The sequence below is a fragment of the Hyaena hyaena genome, unplaced genomic scaffold (genome assembly GCF_003009895.1).
Source record: "Hyaena hyaena isolate Hyena2069 unplaced genomic scaffold, ASM300989v1 scaffold_328, whole genome shotgun sequence".
Lineage (NCBI taxonomy): Eukaryota > Metazoa > Chordata > Mammalia > Carnivora > Hyaenidae > Hyaena > Hyaena hyaena.
The window spans coordinates 514,201-530,118 of record NW_024080958.1 but is presented as its reverse complement, the minus strand read 5'-3'; positions in this window follow the sequence as shown (position 1 = coordinate 530,118).

Below are 15,918 nucleotides of genomic sequence, written 5' to 3'. Positions count from 1 at the left end.
TTAATATATATTTTTTTTATTTATTTCTAGGAGAGAGAGAGAGAGACAGTGTGAGCAAGGGAGGGTCAGAGAGAGAGGGAGTCACAGACTGAAACAGGCTCCAGGCTCCGAGCTGGCAGTCAGCACAGAGCCTGACGCGGGGCTCGAACCCACGAACCGCAAGATCGTGACCTAAGCGAAAGTCGGACGCTTAACCGACTAAGCCACCCAGGCGCCCTGGTAAATGAAACATTTTAAGACTCAATCACATCACTGTATCTTTGTTGAAGATGAGTGAATCTCAGACTGGCTCTGACATTCTGAAAATGAAGCGTCCTCGCTTCTGACTTCACTCCTACCATGGAATCAGAGCTTTGAAATGACTGAGTTTTCCTTGATGTTACCCTGAGATCCTGTCTTGACTGATGATGAGGCCCTTACCGGGGGGCTTTCCCTGGCTCCTTCTCCAGGGAGAAAAGGTGAGGAATACTTTACAAGAGAGACCGTCTCTTAGATTTTTACCTCCTGATTGTAAGCACAGTGGTTCTGCTAGGGGGCTTTTTTTTTTTTTTTCTCCACTGTGCAAATAATTCTGTGAGAAAATGTAACCAGTGCAATTATACTGAACTTTCATAAGATGAAATGTTAATAAAATGGATGTTTGACCAATAAAATACTTGATGCCAAATTTAACGGGCCTGAAGGGAATTATGCTTTGGAGCAAACTCCATGGGAAACAGGATGAAAAGGAAAGGACTATTTTTTGAGCAGCTATATGAATTTCTCCAGAAACACAAATATATAAATTGCAACATCTTTGCTTGCCTACAGGGAAGAGACCATAGTGGCCAAAGATGTGGATGCTGATGATAAAGTTCCTGAGTTCGAATCCCAACCTTGCTAGTTCTTATCTGCCAGCCTCAGGAAGGTTGCTGGAGCCCATTGTGCTTCAGGTTTTTGGCTATACGGTGGGGCTATTAACAGCATTCTCCTCATGATGTTGTTGAGAAGATTGAGTTTGTCACATTTCAGGCTATTAGTGGTGCCTGGTGCTCAGGAAGCATTCAGTCTATATGAGTGATCATCATTAGAAAGCCATGAACTTGAAATGGCTCTTGAAAAATTATGTATTCAGATACCTGCCTTGGAGCTCAAGGTCTGGATCCCTATTCTCTCTGGGAGCCATCAGGAGCCTTGAACCTTTGCGGGGCTCTCCCAAGGCCACACAGCTGGTCTGCGATGGGAAGTAAGGAATGCGTGGGTTCAGCATGGGTGACCTGCAGCCTCCACAGTTCCTGCCCCTCTACAGAAAAACAGAGTGATGATGTTCTAGAGTGCTTGTGAGAATTAGGCAGTTAATTAGGCATCTGGTGAGCCAATAATCACTTTTTCCTAGGGTAGGTGGGAGATTAAATTAGGGTCATAGCTGCAAAAAAGTTACTGTCTGGCCGGTTGTACCTGCTACTCATGTGTGTTCCCTTTAGATGGTGCATGCATTCCTCTATCCAGGTCTCCGCTGCGACCTGTGGCCAGGCCATCAGCTCTTTTGTGGACCTTCTTGCCCACAGCTTCAGCCTCATCTGCTCCTCTGAAGCCAAAGGTCAGGACATAGCAAACGACCTGGGCTTCCGGGTGTGCAATGTGTCCCCGTACTCCGCTTGGAAAGCCTCTCCATCCCTGGAGATGTGTGCTTGTCTTTTTCATGAGAATGACGAAGGGTCACCTCCTTTGAGAGCTTCTTCTGCCTCCTTCATGATGTTGCTCCCTTGACCCCCTCCAATCATCTTGTAAAACCTCTATTCTAGCACACAAGAAATTAGGCACCTGTTTAATAGCAGTCACAACCATGTGAAATCACAAATTATTAAAAACCAACTCTGTCCTTCCTACTAGTTAGAGACCTTCTTGAAGATAGGAACCAGGCTGCAATCTTTCTCCAAACACCTGTCCTGAGGCACAGGCCTGGCTTAGCCATGGTCTTCACCTGCTTGCTTAGGGCAAGTTCAAAGTAACCAACAGAGAAATGTTCCCTTGACAACTGAGACTCTTTTTTTTTTCTTTTAAAATTTTTTTTTTATGTTTTATTTATTTCTAGGAGAGAGAGAGACAGCGCGAGCAGGGGAGGGTCAGAGAGAGAGGGAGTCATAGACTGAAACAGGCTCCAGGCTCTGAGCTGGCAGTCAGCACAGAGCCCGACACGGGGCCCGAACCCACGAACCGTGAGATCATGACCTAAGCGAAAGTCGGACGCTTAACCGACTAAGCCACCCAGGCGCCCCTTTTTTTTTTTTTTTTTTTTGACAACTGGGACTCTTAGCTTTTCTTTGTTTTATTTTGTTTTCAATGTTTTCTTTGAAAATAATTTTTAAAAACATTGTTTTACTGAAACAGACATCCAGAAAGTACACATATTATAAGCATACAGACCAATGAGTTAGAAACGGGACACATCTGTGAAGCCAGTGCCCAGGCCCTTCTTACACACTCCTTCCAGTCATTCATTATCTCAACCTGTGTCCCCCAGGAACCACTATTCTGACTTTTGATTGTGATAACTTTGACGTCTACTTTTTATAGAAGTGGAATCATACAGTACACACTCCTTTTGGCCTGTCTTCTTTCGTCCCATAGCACGCTGAGTTTTTGACAGTAGGGATAGAAAGCAGAGGACACGGTTCTGAAAACATAATCATCCCTAGCCTTTCTCTCACACACACTGAGACAAAGTGATTTGCTGGAGGTTTCACAGGTGCTCAGCGACAATATTTGGGTTAAAAACCGAGTTTCTCATTTGTTCAGGCCCATATGCTATTGAAAAATTTAAGGATAAATCCTAAGATGATGGAAATAGATTCTATAACTTTCAAGCGAATGAAAGGGACCAAAGAAGTAATAATTATTTTGTAAAAAGCCAAAAATAATCCAATAAAAGTCAAGGGAGGAGAGAAGAAGAAATAAAATAAAAAGCAAAAAAGGTTACAAATAATGATGGTAGAAATAAGTCCAAATAGAACGGTAATGACAAGAAACAGAAAAAGGATTAAATTGTATTAAATCTCAGGGGTTCTCAGATAAGATTTATATCCAGCTCCATGGTATTTACCAGAAATAAACCTAAAACAGAACACAGAGAGATAAAAAGTAAAGGAATAGGAAAAGCTACTGTGGGCAAACATTCTCTTCCTCTCATACCCCACATCCTACACAGCGGCAAATCCTGTCTAACTGCAATCTGAACCAAACGCTTCTTATTTCCCTTGTTGCTAATGCACGTGTCTGAGCCACTATTGTCTCCACCTTGGCTTATGCCAAAGCACCCCAATTAATTTTTTGACCGTTACCCCTCTGGTTTAATTCTTCACATAGTAGCCAGAGTGATTCTTTTCAAACATGTTCAAATTATGTCACTGATCAAAACACTTTGGCAGTTTCCTATGCCACTCGAAGTAAAATCCCATGCTTTACCACAGTTTTTAGGCCTTACCTCTTCTGGCCCCTTCATTTCCTTTTTGAAATCATCTCATATGAGTTACCATTTGATAAACGCATTCCAGACTGAGACTAGACTCTAGACAAGGCTGAAGGCAAAGCAGAAACACTGGGAAAGTTTTGGGGACAAACTGGTACCCACCCAAAGCACAAAGTAACACCAGAGACATTTGAATCTAGCGATGTATTGAAGATAACCAATAAAGAACAAAACCCAGACCTGGTTCAAAACCAGATGAGACTGAATCAACCCTGACAGTTACAGGCTGGTAGGAAAAGTGTGCCTATTTGTAGTCATAAATACTATTTACTTCAGGCTAAATTCTACACATGATGTCCAACACTCAACTTCTAAAAACAAGACACATAAAAAAGTAGGGAGAAAAACATGCACTGACAGGAGGTGATGCAATCAAGGTAATCAGACTAAAAGAGGACCCATGTTTCGTAACCATCAGAAAATTCAAAATAACGATGACTAATATGTTAAAGGTGTTAGTGGAGGTGGACAGCATGCATGTACAAATAGGACATTTCAGCAGGGAGATTGACACTACAACAATCAAAAGGAAATGTTAGATATAAAAAAATTAATAAGATATATGAGGAACACTTCCTTAGAGGCTCATCAGGAGACTCTACATAGATGAGAAAAGAATCCATAAACATGGGGCGCCTGGGTGGCTCAGTCAGTTAGGCATCCAACTTTGGCTCAGGTCATGATCTCACGGGTCATGGGTTCGAGCCCCGTGTTGGGGTCTGTGCTGACAGCTCAGAGCCTGGAGCCTGTCTTTGGATTCTGTATCTCCCTTTCTCTCTGACTCTCCCTGCTCACACTGTCTCTCTCTCTCTTAAAAATAAATAAAACATTTAAAAAAATCCATAAACATGAATATAGGCCAATAGGAATTACCAAGACTGAAACATGAAGGAGAAGAAAAATGGAAGAAAACCAGAACAGAGCATACAAGAGGTGAGGAATAATATCAAGTAATCTATAATGCATGTAATTGGAACTCTAGAAGGAGATGAGAAACAGACCAGGTCAAAAGAATATTTGAGGAGATGAAGGCAGGTAATTTTCTGAAAGGAATAAACAACAACAGACCAGAAAGCCTAAGAAGCCCAGAGCTCTCCAGACAGAAGAAATAGGAAAGATAAACCACCTGGGCACACCATATTCAACCTGCTGAAAACTAAAGAAAAGGAAAAATCTTTAAAAAAATTTTTCTTTGCATTTATTTTTGAGAGACAGAATGAGACAGAGTGTGAGCAAGGGAGGGTCAGAGAGAGGGGGAGACACAGAATCTGAAGCAGGCTCCAGGCTCTGAGCTGTCAGCACAGAGCCTGACATGGGGCTCGAACCCACGAACCGTGAGATCGTGACCTGAGCCGAAGTCAGATGCTCAACCAACTGAGCCCCCCAAACACCCCAAGAAAAGGAGAAATCTTGATGGCATCCAGAGAAGTCCCATTATATACAAAGGAACAAACGTAAGACTGTCAGCAGACATCTTGTCGGAAACTATGTGGTCCAGAGGATAATTAAATGACATCTTTAAAATGATGAAAGAGAAAAAGAATGTGTTCACCTGGAAAGCAGTGGTCCAGAAAAGAAGGAGAGATGGACTTAAAAACAAATGAAAGCTGAAAGAATTAATAAAAATGCATTGCAAGCAAATGACTGCCATCTTTGAACTCTGTAGCTGGCAAAAATCTCCTTAAAAAAAAAGCAAAACTGGAAGCCATCCAAATCCACCCCACCTGTGAATAGACAAGCACAATGTAATATGTCCACACACAGGACATTTATTCTGCAATAAAAAGAGGTGAACTGATACATGCAACAATGTGCTTGAATCCCCCAAACATCAAAATATGTGCAGGAAACCAGCCACAAGAAAGTACATACTATGTGATTCCATTCACAGGAAATGATACAACATGGAAAGTTATAGTGACAGAGCAGATTCGTAATTTCTTCAGGCTGAGGAAATGGGAAGGGATTATCCATACTGCAGTAAGTGAGGACTTTTAGGGGACAATAAACATATCCTTAACCTTGATCGTGGTGGTTATTTCATGACTATGTGCACTGATCAAAGACTATTGAACTATACTTATAAGGCAAATTAGTATTGTTGTATGTAAGTTTACATTTCAAAGTTGTGAAAAGATAAATTGTCCTCAAATCAAAATCAAATGGACTATTCAATCAAAATAAAATAGTACAGGGGCGCCTGGGTGGCTTAGTCGGGTAAGTGTCCGACTTTCGCTTAGGTCATGATCTCGCGGTTTGTGCTTTCAAGCCCCGCGTCAGGCTCTGTGCTGACTGCCAGCTCAGAGCTTGGAGCCTGTTTCAGTCTGTGACTCCCTCTCTCTCTGACCCTCCCCTGCTCACGCTGTCTCTCTCTCTCTCCTAGAAATAAATAAAAATATTAAAAAAAAAAAAGAAAACAAACAGTAAGATGTTTGATTTAAACCATATCAATAATGGCATTAAATGTGAATGAGCTAAAAATTCCAGTTAATAAAATAGATGGTCAGACAGGAGAAAATCAATAGTACTCAATGATGTGCAGCTTATAAGACACACACATTAAATGAGAAGTCAAAAAGAAAAGTTGAAAGTGAGAGAATGGTAAGGATTTACCAGGCAGCACTAATCAAAAGAAAGCTAGTGTGATTACTATATTCATATCAACTAATATCAAAGTCAACTTAAAAATTTTTTAATGTTTTTAAAAAAATTAAAAAAAATTTTTTTGAGACAGAGAGACAGAGCATGAACAGGCACAGAGTGGAGAGAGAGGGGGACACAGAATCTGAACCAGGCTCCAGGCTCTGAGCTGTCAGCATAGAACCTGACACGGGGCTCGAACCCACGAGTGGTGAGATCATGACCTGAGCTGAAGTCGGATGTTCAACTGACTGAGCCACCCAGGCGCCCCTGAAAGTCAACTTTAAGGCAAGAAGCATTATTAAAAATAAAGACAGATGTTCATGAAAGGGTGAATTTACTAGTAATATACAACAATTCTAAATTTACATGCATTTTCAATAGCATAACTTCAAAGTGTGTAAAGCAAATATTGCACTTGATCTTAGCCAAAAAGCCGAGAAGCGATGTGTAAAGCAAATATTGGAAGAACTTAAAGGGGAAAATAAAGAAATTTACAGTTATTTTGGAAGAGTTTCTTGAGCTTATTTTGACAATTTGATAGAATACACAGATTAAAGTTCAGTAAGAAGGTAGAAAAGTTGAATAACAGAATTACAACCTAATTGGCAAACATAAGACACTATACCCCCAAATGCAAAATACATACACTTCCCAAGTGTGCATGGGAAATTTCCCAGAGTTGATCACATTCTGGGCCATAAGAAAGTTTTGACAAATTTCAAAAGACTAACACCAAAGTGTGTTATCTGACCTGGGTAGAATTAACACACTATCCAGAATATAATAACAGAAAAGTAAGTGGAAAATCCACAAATTGGGTGCCTGGGTGGCTCAGTCATTAAGTATCTGGCTTTGGCTCAGGTCGTGATCTTACAGTTGGTGAGTTCAGGTCCTGCTTTGGGTGAAAACACAGACCTGGGTGAACCCTGCTTCTCTCTCTACCCCCCACTCCTGCTCTCTTTCTTTCTGTTCCTCACTCAGTTGTGCCCTCTCACTCTTTCTTAAAAAAAAGAAAAGAAAAAAAAAAAAAGAAAATCCACAACTTTCAAGGAATTATGTCATAGAGTTTTAAATGTCAAAAACAATTTTAATGAAATTTAGAAAATCCAAACAGCACAAACAAACATCAAAACATGTGAAATGCAGCTAAAGATATACTTTGAGGAAGATTTTTAGCCTTAAAATGAATATACAATAAAACCTTGGTTTGTGAACATAATTTGTTCTGGAAACATGCTTGTAATCCAAAGCATTTGTATATGAAAAAAAGCAAATTTCCCATAAGAAATGATAAAAACTCAGATGATTCATTATACAAACCCCAAATAGTCACATAAATAATACAAAATAATGAAGAAAATACAAAATATAAAGAAAAATAAACAAACTAACCTGCACTTACCTTTGAAAATCTTTGTGGCTGGTGTGAGGGAGACGAGAGAGAGGAGGGTGATTGTGTAGGACAACTTTCATGATCACTAACAGAATCACTGCCATCTATTGGTTCAGTGGAATCTTCTGCATGGGGACCACTGTATACACTCTCACAGATGTTGACTATAGTACAGTATTAATAAACTCTTGTCATGTAGTGTGGTGAATGTAACTGGCAATAAGGCAGCAGAGGAAAGGGTCTAGATCTGCAGGCAGCCTGACCTAGAATGAAGCAAAGCCTTCCTAAGCTCACTCTTGTCTGGAAAAGCAAAGGACAGTTCATAGGTGGTTTGAAGTGACAAAAAACACACTAGTGGCAGTTGTGGGCACCTTCTAACGTTCTGAAAAATCACTGATTTCTGCCAAGCAGTGCGGCCTGAGACCGAGCCTCTGAGCATGGGAGTCGATCACCCACAATCCCACATGGAGTGAATGAGAGAGAGAGAGAGAGAGAGAGAGAGAGAGAGAGAACCATTGGCTCAGTTGTGATCATATGACATTCGGCGTCACGTACTACTCATATTGCAAGACATCACTCATTTATCAAGTTAAAATTTATTAGAAGTGTTTGCTCATCTTGCGGAACACTCACAGAACAAGTTACCTGCAATTAGCAAAGACAAGCAAGGTTGAAACCCTGAGTACATAGAGCAGGTTCTGTGCTGTCCAGAGTCTCCCTCAAGATTGAAATACTCAGTGCCTTCCTTGTAGGGAAATGTCGGTAGTGATTCAATGGACTGTCCTTTGGGAAACTACCCTCGGTGGACGAAAGCCCCCTTTGCCCAGGAGCAAAGCTCCTCTCCTTGGAGACAGCCGACACCCAATCATGGGTTGATGGGGCCAGAAAGGCTTGGCTTGCTGTCTTTATTGTGCCTGTTGCATTTTAATCTACTGAGCTGACTGAGTATTCCCACAGTGAGGTCAATGCCATTGAGAGAAAACTTTGATGACATTTCTGGAGAGAAGGGGGCAGGCCAGGCCACTGGGGCCTCATGGAGAAGCACCATGTCAGTCCTGGTCTGGAGATAAACGCAGAAGTGAGAGATGCACCTTGGCCAGAGCCCTTACTGGGGTTTCTGCAGGAAAGGTAGGTGGGCCGGAACACTGGAGGATAGTGTATGAGAACTGGCTAGTGTGAACACGTCCAGGGGCCTGGGACATAAGGAGGGTTGTCCCTCGTTACCTGGCACCCGGCCCTGGGTGGCTTGGGTCAGGGGCCATGCTGGCTTGGTGAGTGATGGTTGGATAAGAAAGTGGTTCCGAGTATAAGGTCACAGGGAGGCGTAAACAGTTTTGGCTGTTTGGCCCCATAATTAATGAGTGTCAAGTAGACAAAGACAGGATCTTAAACTGAAGAAGTCTCCCTTGTGCCTGAGCCCTTTGGGGGGGCAGAGGCCATTTTGGGGGTACACTACAGTTCAGCATTCCCTCTGCCCAGAGCTGCCTTTCTCGTTCCCTCTCAGGTTCTCACTCTGTGGGCACTTCCTGACACTTGTACCCAAGTCCCTGTCCTCAAGTTTATCCAGAGGAAACTCACCCTACGACACATAACTTAGAAAAAGAACCCCCCCGAAAAAAGTCCAAATAATGTAAAAAGAAGGAGATAATACAAGAATAAGAATTACTAAAAAACAGAAAATACATGTGCAATAGAATAGAATCAATAGACTCCAGGTTTGTGCTTGAAGAGGCTGATAAGTTTGATCACTGTCTTGTAAGCCAATTGAGAACAAGAGAAAAAGCACAAATTATTAGTCTCAGGAGTATATGCAAAGCCCGTAAGAAAGAAAGACATAATATGAGAATACTTTGAGAAACAAGCAGCAAATATACCAGAGTATTAATATTTGTGGAATTGGGGTTGTGGGCCCACGGATGGTTATCATAGTAATCTGTGTATTTTTTTAAAATATAATTGTTCTCAACTTGGTCTGAATCAACACCCAGTGCTCATCCCAGCAAGTGCCCTCCCTCATGCCCATCACCTACTTTCCCCTTGCCCCACCCCCCTAATCTGTGTATTTGTTCTGTATTCAAAGAATCCAGAGGCTGTACAACAAATAAATATTTATTTCGAAAACTCGGTTTTCTGACACCTAATCTTCTGCTATTAATATTACTACTCATTTCCTTCTTTTTGTAATTATTGAAGAAAATAACGGATATATTGAGCTCTGTTATGAGCTGGGTGTTGGTGTGAACTTTCCTTTTTTAAAATATATTTCTTTATTTTTGAGAGAGAAAGGAGAGAGAGACAGAGACAGAGAGAACACGAGCAGTGAAGAGGCAGAGAGAGAGAGAGGGAGACACAGAATCCGAAGCAGGATCCAGGCTCTGAGCTGTCGGCACAGAGCCCAATGGGGGCTCAAACTCGTGAACCACGAGATCATGAGTTGAGCCACAATCCAGACTCAGACGTTTAACCAGCTGTGCCACCCAGGTCCCCCTCCCTTGCCCTTATTAAGGACGCTGGTCACTCGGCTTCAGGTCCATCCAGATCATCTAATGTGAGCGTCAAAATCCTTAACACATCTTTTGTCATATAAAATAATATTCACTTTTTTACTCTATAAGGTAACTTCACAGGTTCCAGGGATTAGGATGTGGACATATTTTTTGGACGAGGGTGCCATCCAGCCCACCAGAGACTTCGCAGCCTGCTGGACTGTCACTGAGTCGAGCCTGACGCTGCTTGGCAAGGCTGCGGGGGTGGGGGAAGATGATGTCGCCTGGCCTCACAGAGGAATCTGGAAAGTAGAGCAGCGACACTTTCAGAGGCTCGCGTGTTACAGCTGGGGGCTTCTGCAGACCACTAGAATAATTGATCTGTAGCAATCGGTTGAGGTTCTCAGATTCAAAGATAATGGCTGGGGATGTATCACTTTCCCCCCAAACAATACAATTATTACAAGATGATGCGGTTCAAATTTTCTAAATGGAATCACATGCTTGAATGTAAAAACCAGACACAATATAAAAATCCTTGGGGCGCCTGGGTGCCTTCAGCCGGTTGAGCGTCCGACTTCGGCTCAGGTCATGATCTCGTGGTTCACCAGTTCGAGCCCCCCATTGGGCTCTGTGCCGACAGCTCAGAGCCTGGACCCTGCTTCGGATTCTATGCCTCCCTCTCTCTCTGACCCTCCCCTGCTCACACTTTCTCTCTCTCTCAAAAATAAATAAATGTTTAAAAACATTAAAAAAATTTTTAAATGTTTTATTTATTTATTTATTTATTTATTTATTTCTGAGAAAGAGAGAGAGAGACAGTGTGAGCAGGGGAGGGTCAGAGAGAGAAGGATACACAGAATCTGAAACAGGCTCCAGGCTCTGAGCTGTCGGCACAGAGCCTGACATGGGGCTTAAACCCACGAACAGTGAGATCATGACCTGAGCTGAAGTCAGATGCTTAACTGACTGAGCCACCCAGGCGACCCTAAAAATTTTTTAAAGAATCCTTTTGTTCCATTGATAAAATGCACAGAGGTGTGTGGAGTTTGAGTCAGATCTGAAATTGAGTCCTGGCTTCACTCCCTCTTCGTGTGGGACCTCAGACAAGTCTTGGGCCTTCCTGAGCCTTGATTTCTTCATCTGTCAAATGGGCCACTTTGGTTTGCAGGCATCGATCGGTGAGGCAGTCAGGAAGGATAGAATGGTCGGATCACATGACTGATGAATTAGTCGGCTTGCAGTGTGTGGTCACCAGAAAGAGGACTGTCTGTCTGTGCGGACTCCTCCTCCCCTCTGGGCCTCAGTTTCCCCTCTGCATGAACCGTGGGATGGGCGAGGTGCTTGCTCACTAGGGAGAGTTCAAATGGTGGCCCCACTCTTGTCCTCACTCAGCACAGTCTTCCACAGACCCTGAGTGGCTGACCGGGGTGCTGGGCGCCATCCCTGGGCCCCTCTGAGCCCACCTTCTGCCACGGTGGACATTTCCAGAAGCTGCCGGCCGCCCACCTCGACCCCTGAGGGGGACTGGATGCCCTGCAAGGAAATGTGAGTTGATGGGTAAATAGCCCGACAACCTCATTGCTTGTGTGACCAGTGCCGAGGGGGTTCTTCCGGATTCCTCAGGATTCTCCCCTGGGACTGAGCCCAGTTGCCCATAGAGGTGACCCCTCATTAACTCACTTGCTAAGGAGACTGTCCTCTTTCCCGGACTCATGTTTCCTCGCTCACCCAGCATTCCTGGACCCCCCCCCAAATAAACCCATCTGCACCCAAATCCTATCTCAGCGTCTACTTCCAGAGGCCCCCAAACCTAGCCGTCGGCCTGATCACACGCATACTTGTTCTGTATCTGCGTGAGTCCGTCTTCCTGATCAGGAGCTAGAGGAAAACGCGGTCCCTCTGCATGTTCACACAGGCATCTTTCACTGGCTGCTGTCTGATTGCTTTGTGACCTCCCATCATGCACTGCTGCAGCAGGCAGACGTTGGTATGGTCATGTCTCCCTCTGGAGCACCTAAGGGTCCAGCAGGTCTCCTGCCGGAATTCCTAAGGGTCCAGCAGCACACCAAATTCTGCCCTTCCTCAAACATGACAGCACATTCCTGCCACAGGGCCTTTGCACTGCCTGTTCATTCCCTCTGCTTAGAACACCTTTTTCTCAACATGCCTGGACTCACCTCCTCTTGTGGGTTGAATTGTGTCCCCCCCACCACCACCAAAAGAAAAAAATAAAAAGATATGTGGACGTCCTAAACCCCAGTGCCCCTGAATGTGACCTTATTTGGAAATACGATCTTTGCAGATGTCATTACGTAAGATGTCAGAGTGGGTTAGATTGGGCTGTAAAGCCAGTGACTGGGATCATTTAAGGAGAGAAGACACACGGAGACACAGAGTAGAGGGCCGTGTGAAGAAGGAGACAGAGATTGGAGTGCTGTGACTCTACGACACAGGACGTTGCAGACAGACACGGGACAGGAAGACGGAGAGATTCCCCCTCGGAGCCTCCAGAAGTAACCAATTCTGCTCATACCTTGATTTCGGACTTGTAGTCTCCAGAACAGTGACACAGTCATTTCTATTGTTTGAAGCCACCAAGCTTTGGTACTTCATTACGGCAGCCCTTAAAAACGAAAACACCCCGCCACCTGGACACCTTCTCTAGGGCGTCCTCACTGACCACCTCGTCGAGGCTGCCCCACACCCCACCCAGCCCCACTCGCCACCCCTTTATCCGCTGGTAATTTCTTTTATCTTCCGCGGCCAGGACTGGTTCCATAATGGGCCCCGTGCAAAATAAAACGATGGGGCCACCATCAGAAATTGTTTAGGACCTCAGGATGGAGACGGCAGAGCACCGACCCAAGCTGGGGGCCCTTCGGAGCCCGGGGCTCCGTGCACAGTGCCCAGGCCGCACACCGGCGAGCCAGCCCTGTCTGGAGCCGTCCTCTGGTCCGGTAGGCGGCTCCTTGCTCATCGGGTGTGGTCTGCTTCATCCCCCGAGAACAGAAACTCCCCAAAGGCCATGATGTCTCCCCCATTCCCTGGCACATCCCAATCCTCTCGGAAATTTCCAGGCGCATAGTAGACTCTCAGGAAAACAGTGTTGATGCCCGACTAAGAGGCGCTGAAGAGCGGCCGCTGCCCTGGTGAGTGGCCAAGGCTGATCCGAGCGGCGTGTGCGGGCCCAGAGCTCAGGCCCTTTCCTCCTGAGCAGCGCAGCCAAGCTTCCAGCGGGCCCACGAGGGAGTCTCCCTGCTCATTTTTTCTTTAAAGCACAGAGCCCCTTAGTACCTCTGGCCTCAGTGTCCTCATCTGGAGGATGGGACGGTCATAACATCCACCTCTTGAGGTTGTTTGGTGATTCGAAATTTGCGAGATGCTCAGGAGAGCGGCTGACACATCGCAGGCGCTTGGGTGAGACCTGGTGGCTCACCTGTGCTCGGGCGTCCCTGGGAACACAACCGCCCGGGGAGGGGCGGGGGCTGCGGTAGAGGTGCAGGGGTGAGTCTGCTTACAGCGCTGGGGCGCTGGCTGGAGGAGACAAACGGAGACAGAGTGCACAAGTTGGGGCGGGGGGGGGGGGGGGGGGGGGGGGGGGGGGGGGGGGGGGAGTGGCGGAGTTGATTTGCACTGGGGCAGGTCGACAAGCCTTGAACTTGTAAGCAGCCTTGAGAATGACAGCAGAGAGGCCGGTCCAGGCCGCCCGCGGGCGTCTCTGTTATGACTTACAGGACGCATTTTGAAGACTCCAGCTGAGGGCTGAATAATTGATTTTGAAATATTTGAGTTCTGGAACATGAAATGGAACCCGTTAAGCTTTTCATGTACCTCCTCTCCTCCGTAACAACACGGAGCTTATTTTAAACTCCAGAAATAACAAGAAAGGACCAGGGGACCACCCTCTTAGAATAACTCCCTGCCGTCGGCCGTTGAAAGGAAAGCAGATCGAATTCACTCCGGGACAGAAAGGATTCTAAGAAATGGATTTTCACAATGTCAGAGTGGGGCTGGCCTGTGGATTTGATACAAGGATTAGACCAGCCTGTTTTGCCCGGGGATGAAAGCGGACAGTCCAAGCCACTTTACTCGACCTGCTAACAAACTTTTCAGGAGGATGTTTAAATGGTTTAGAACAATGCAGAGCTCTTGAATGGAGTTACTTGCCGGCAAAATATTTTCTTAAATTCATAGACTTTCTTTTCTGGAGCAGTTGTAACGGTTTACAAAATACCAGAATGAGGACAGTTTCCGTACCGGGTCCCCACAGTCACCCCGGTTATTAACATCTGCCTGGACGGGCTACATCCGCTAGGAGTGATGAGACCAGTATTGTTTCACTAGTGCTACTGAAAGTCCGTAATTTACATCGGGGTTTATTATTTGTGTGTCTTTCTTTTCAAAAATTTTTTTAGTGGGGCGCCTGGGTGGCTTAGTCGGTTAAGCGTCCGACTTTCGCTTGGGTCATGATCTCGTGGTTCGTGGGTTCGAGCCCCGTGTCGGGCTCTGTGCTGACTGCCAGCTCGGAGCCTGGAGCCTGTTTCAGTCTGTGACTCCCTCTCTCTCTGACCCTCCCCTGCTCACGCTGTCTCTCTCTCTCTCCTAGAAATAAATAAAACATTAAAAAAAAAATTAAAAAAAATTTTTTTAGTGTTTTTATTTACTTTTGAGAGAGAGAGACAGAGTGTGAATATGGAGGGGCAGTGAGAGAGAGACAGGGAGACACAGAATCCAAAGCAGGCTCCAGGCTCTGAGCTGTCAGCACAGAGCCTGACGCGGGGCTCGAACCCACAAACCCACGAACTGCGAGATCATGACCTAAGCTGAAGTCGGACGCTTACTCGACTGAGCCACCCAGGCACCCTTATTAGTTGTGTTTCCAGTTGAGCCTTGCACGACACGGGTTTGAACTGCATGGTTCCACTTATAGGTAGATGTTTCACTGGAAATGCAGGTTTTCTTCCTTGTGACATTCTTAGTAACATGTGCTCTTCTGTAGCTTCCTTTACTGTAAGTATACTGTGTGTAACACATATCGCAGACATAACGTGTGTTAATCGATGGTTTGTGTCATTGGTAAGGCTTACGGTCACCAGTAGACTATTAGGAGCTAAGTTTCCAGGGGAGTCAAAAGTTACACCCGGATTTTTAACCATGCACTGTTCGAGGGTCACGTGTGCACCCCACAGGTTTTGACAAACGTGTATAGTCGCGTACCCACCCTGACAGTGCCAGATGGAGTAGTTTCTCTACCCCAATGTCTTCCATGCTCCCCCATTCACCCCTGCTCACTCCAAATCCCTGACAAACACTCAATTTTTTTTTTTTACTGTTTTCATGATCTTAACTTGAAAAATAATTTTTAATGTTTATTTATTTTTGAGACAGAGAGAGAGAGAGAGTGCGAACAGGGTAAAGGCAGAGAAAGAGAAGGAGACACAGAATTCGAAGCAGGCTCCAGGCTCTGAGCTGTCAGCACAGAGCCCGACGCAGAGCTTAAGCCCACGAACCATGAGATCATGACCTGAGCTGAAGTCGGCCACTTAACTGACTGAGCCACCCAGGCGCCCCTTATGGCTTTAACTTTTGCCCTAAATTGTTTATTTTATCTTGGAAAACCAGCCAATACTAGCAGGACAGATATTGGATTTTTTTTTCGCATATTGGATTTATAAAGAAGCTAATCAACATATATCAACAGCATGGATCTGTTTTTACTAAATGAGCACCAGATCCCAAATTTGGAAACTACTGTCTTATGGATGAGCAGATCGCTCAACAACTTTCAATGAGGGTCTAGAAACTCACGCTCCAAAGTAAAATACTTAATTTATTTTATTTTAATTTTTAAAAAAATGTTTATTTATTATTGAGACAGAGAGAAA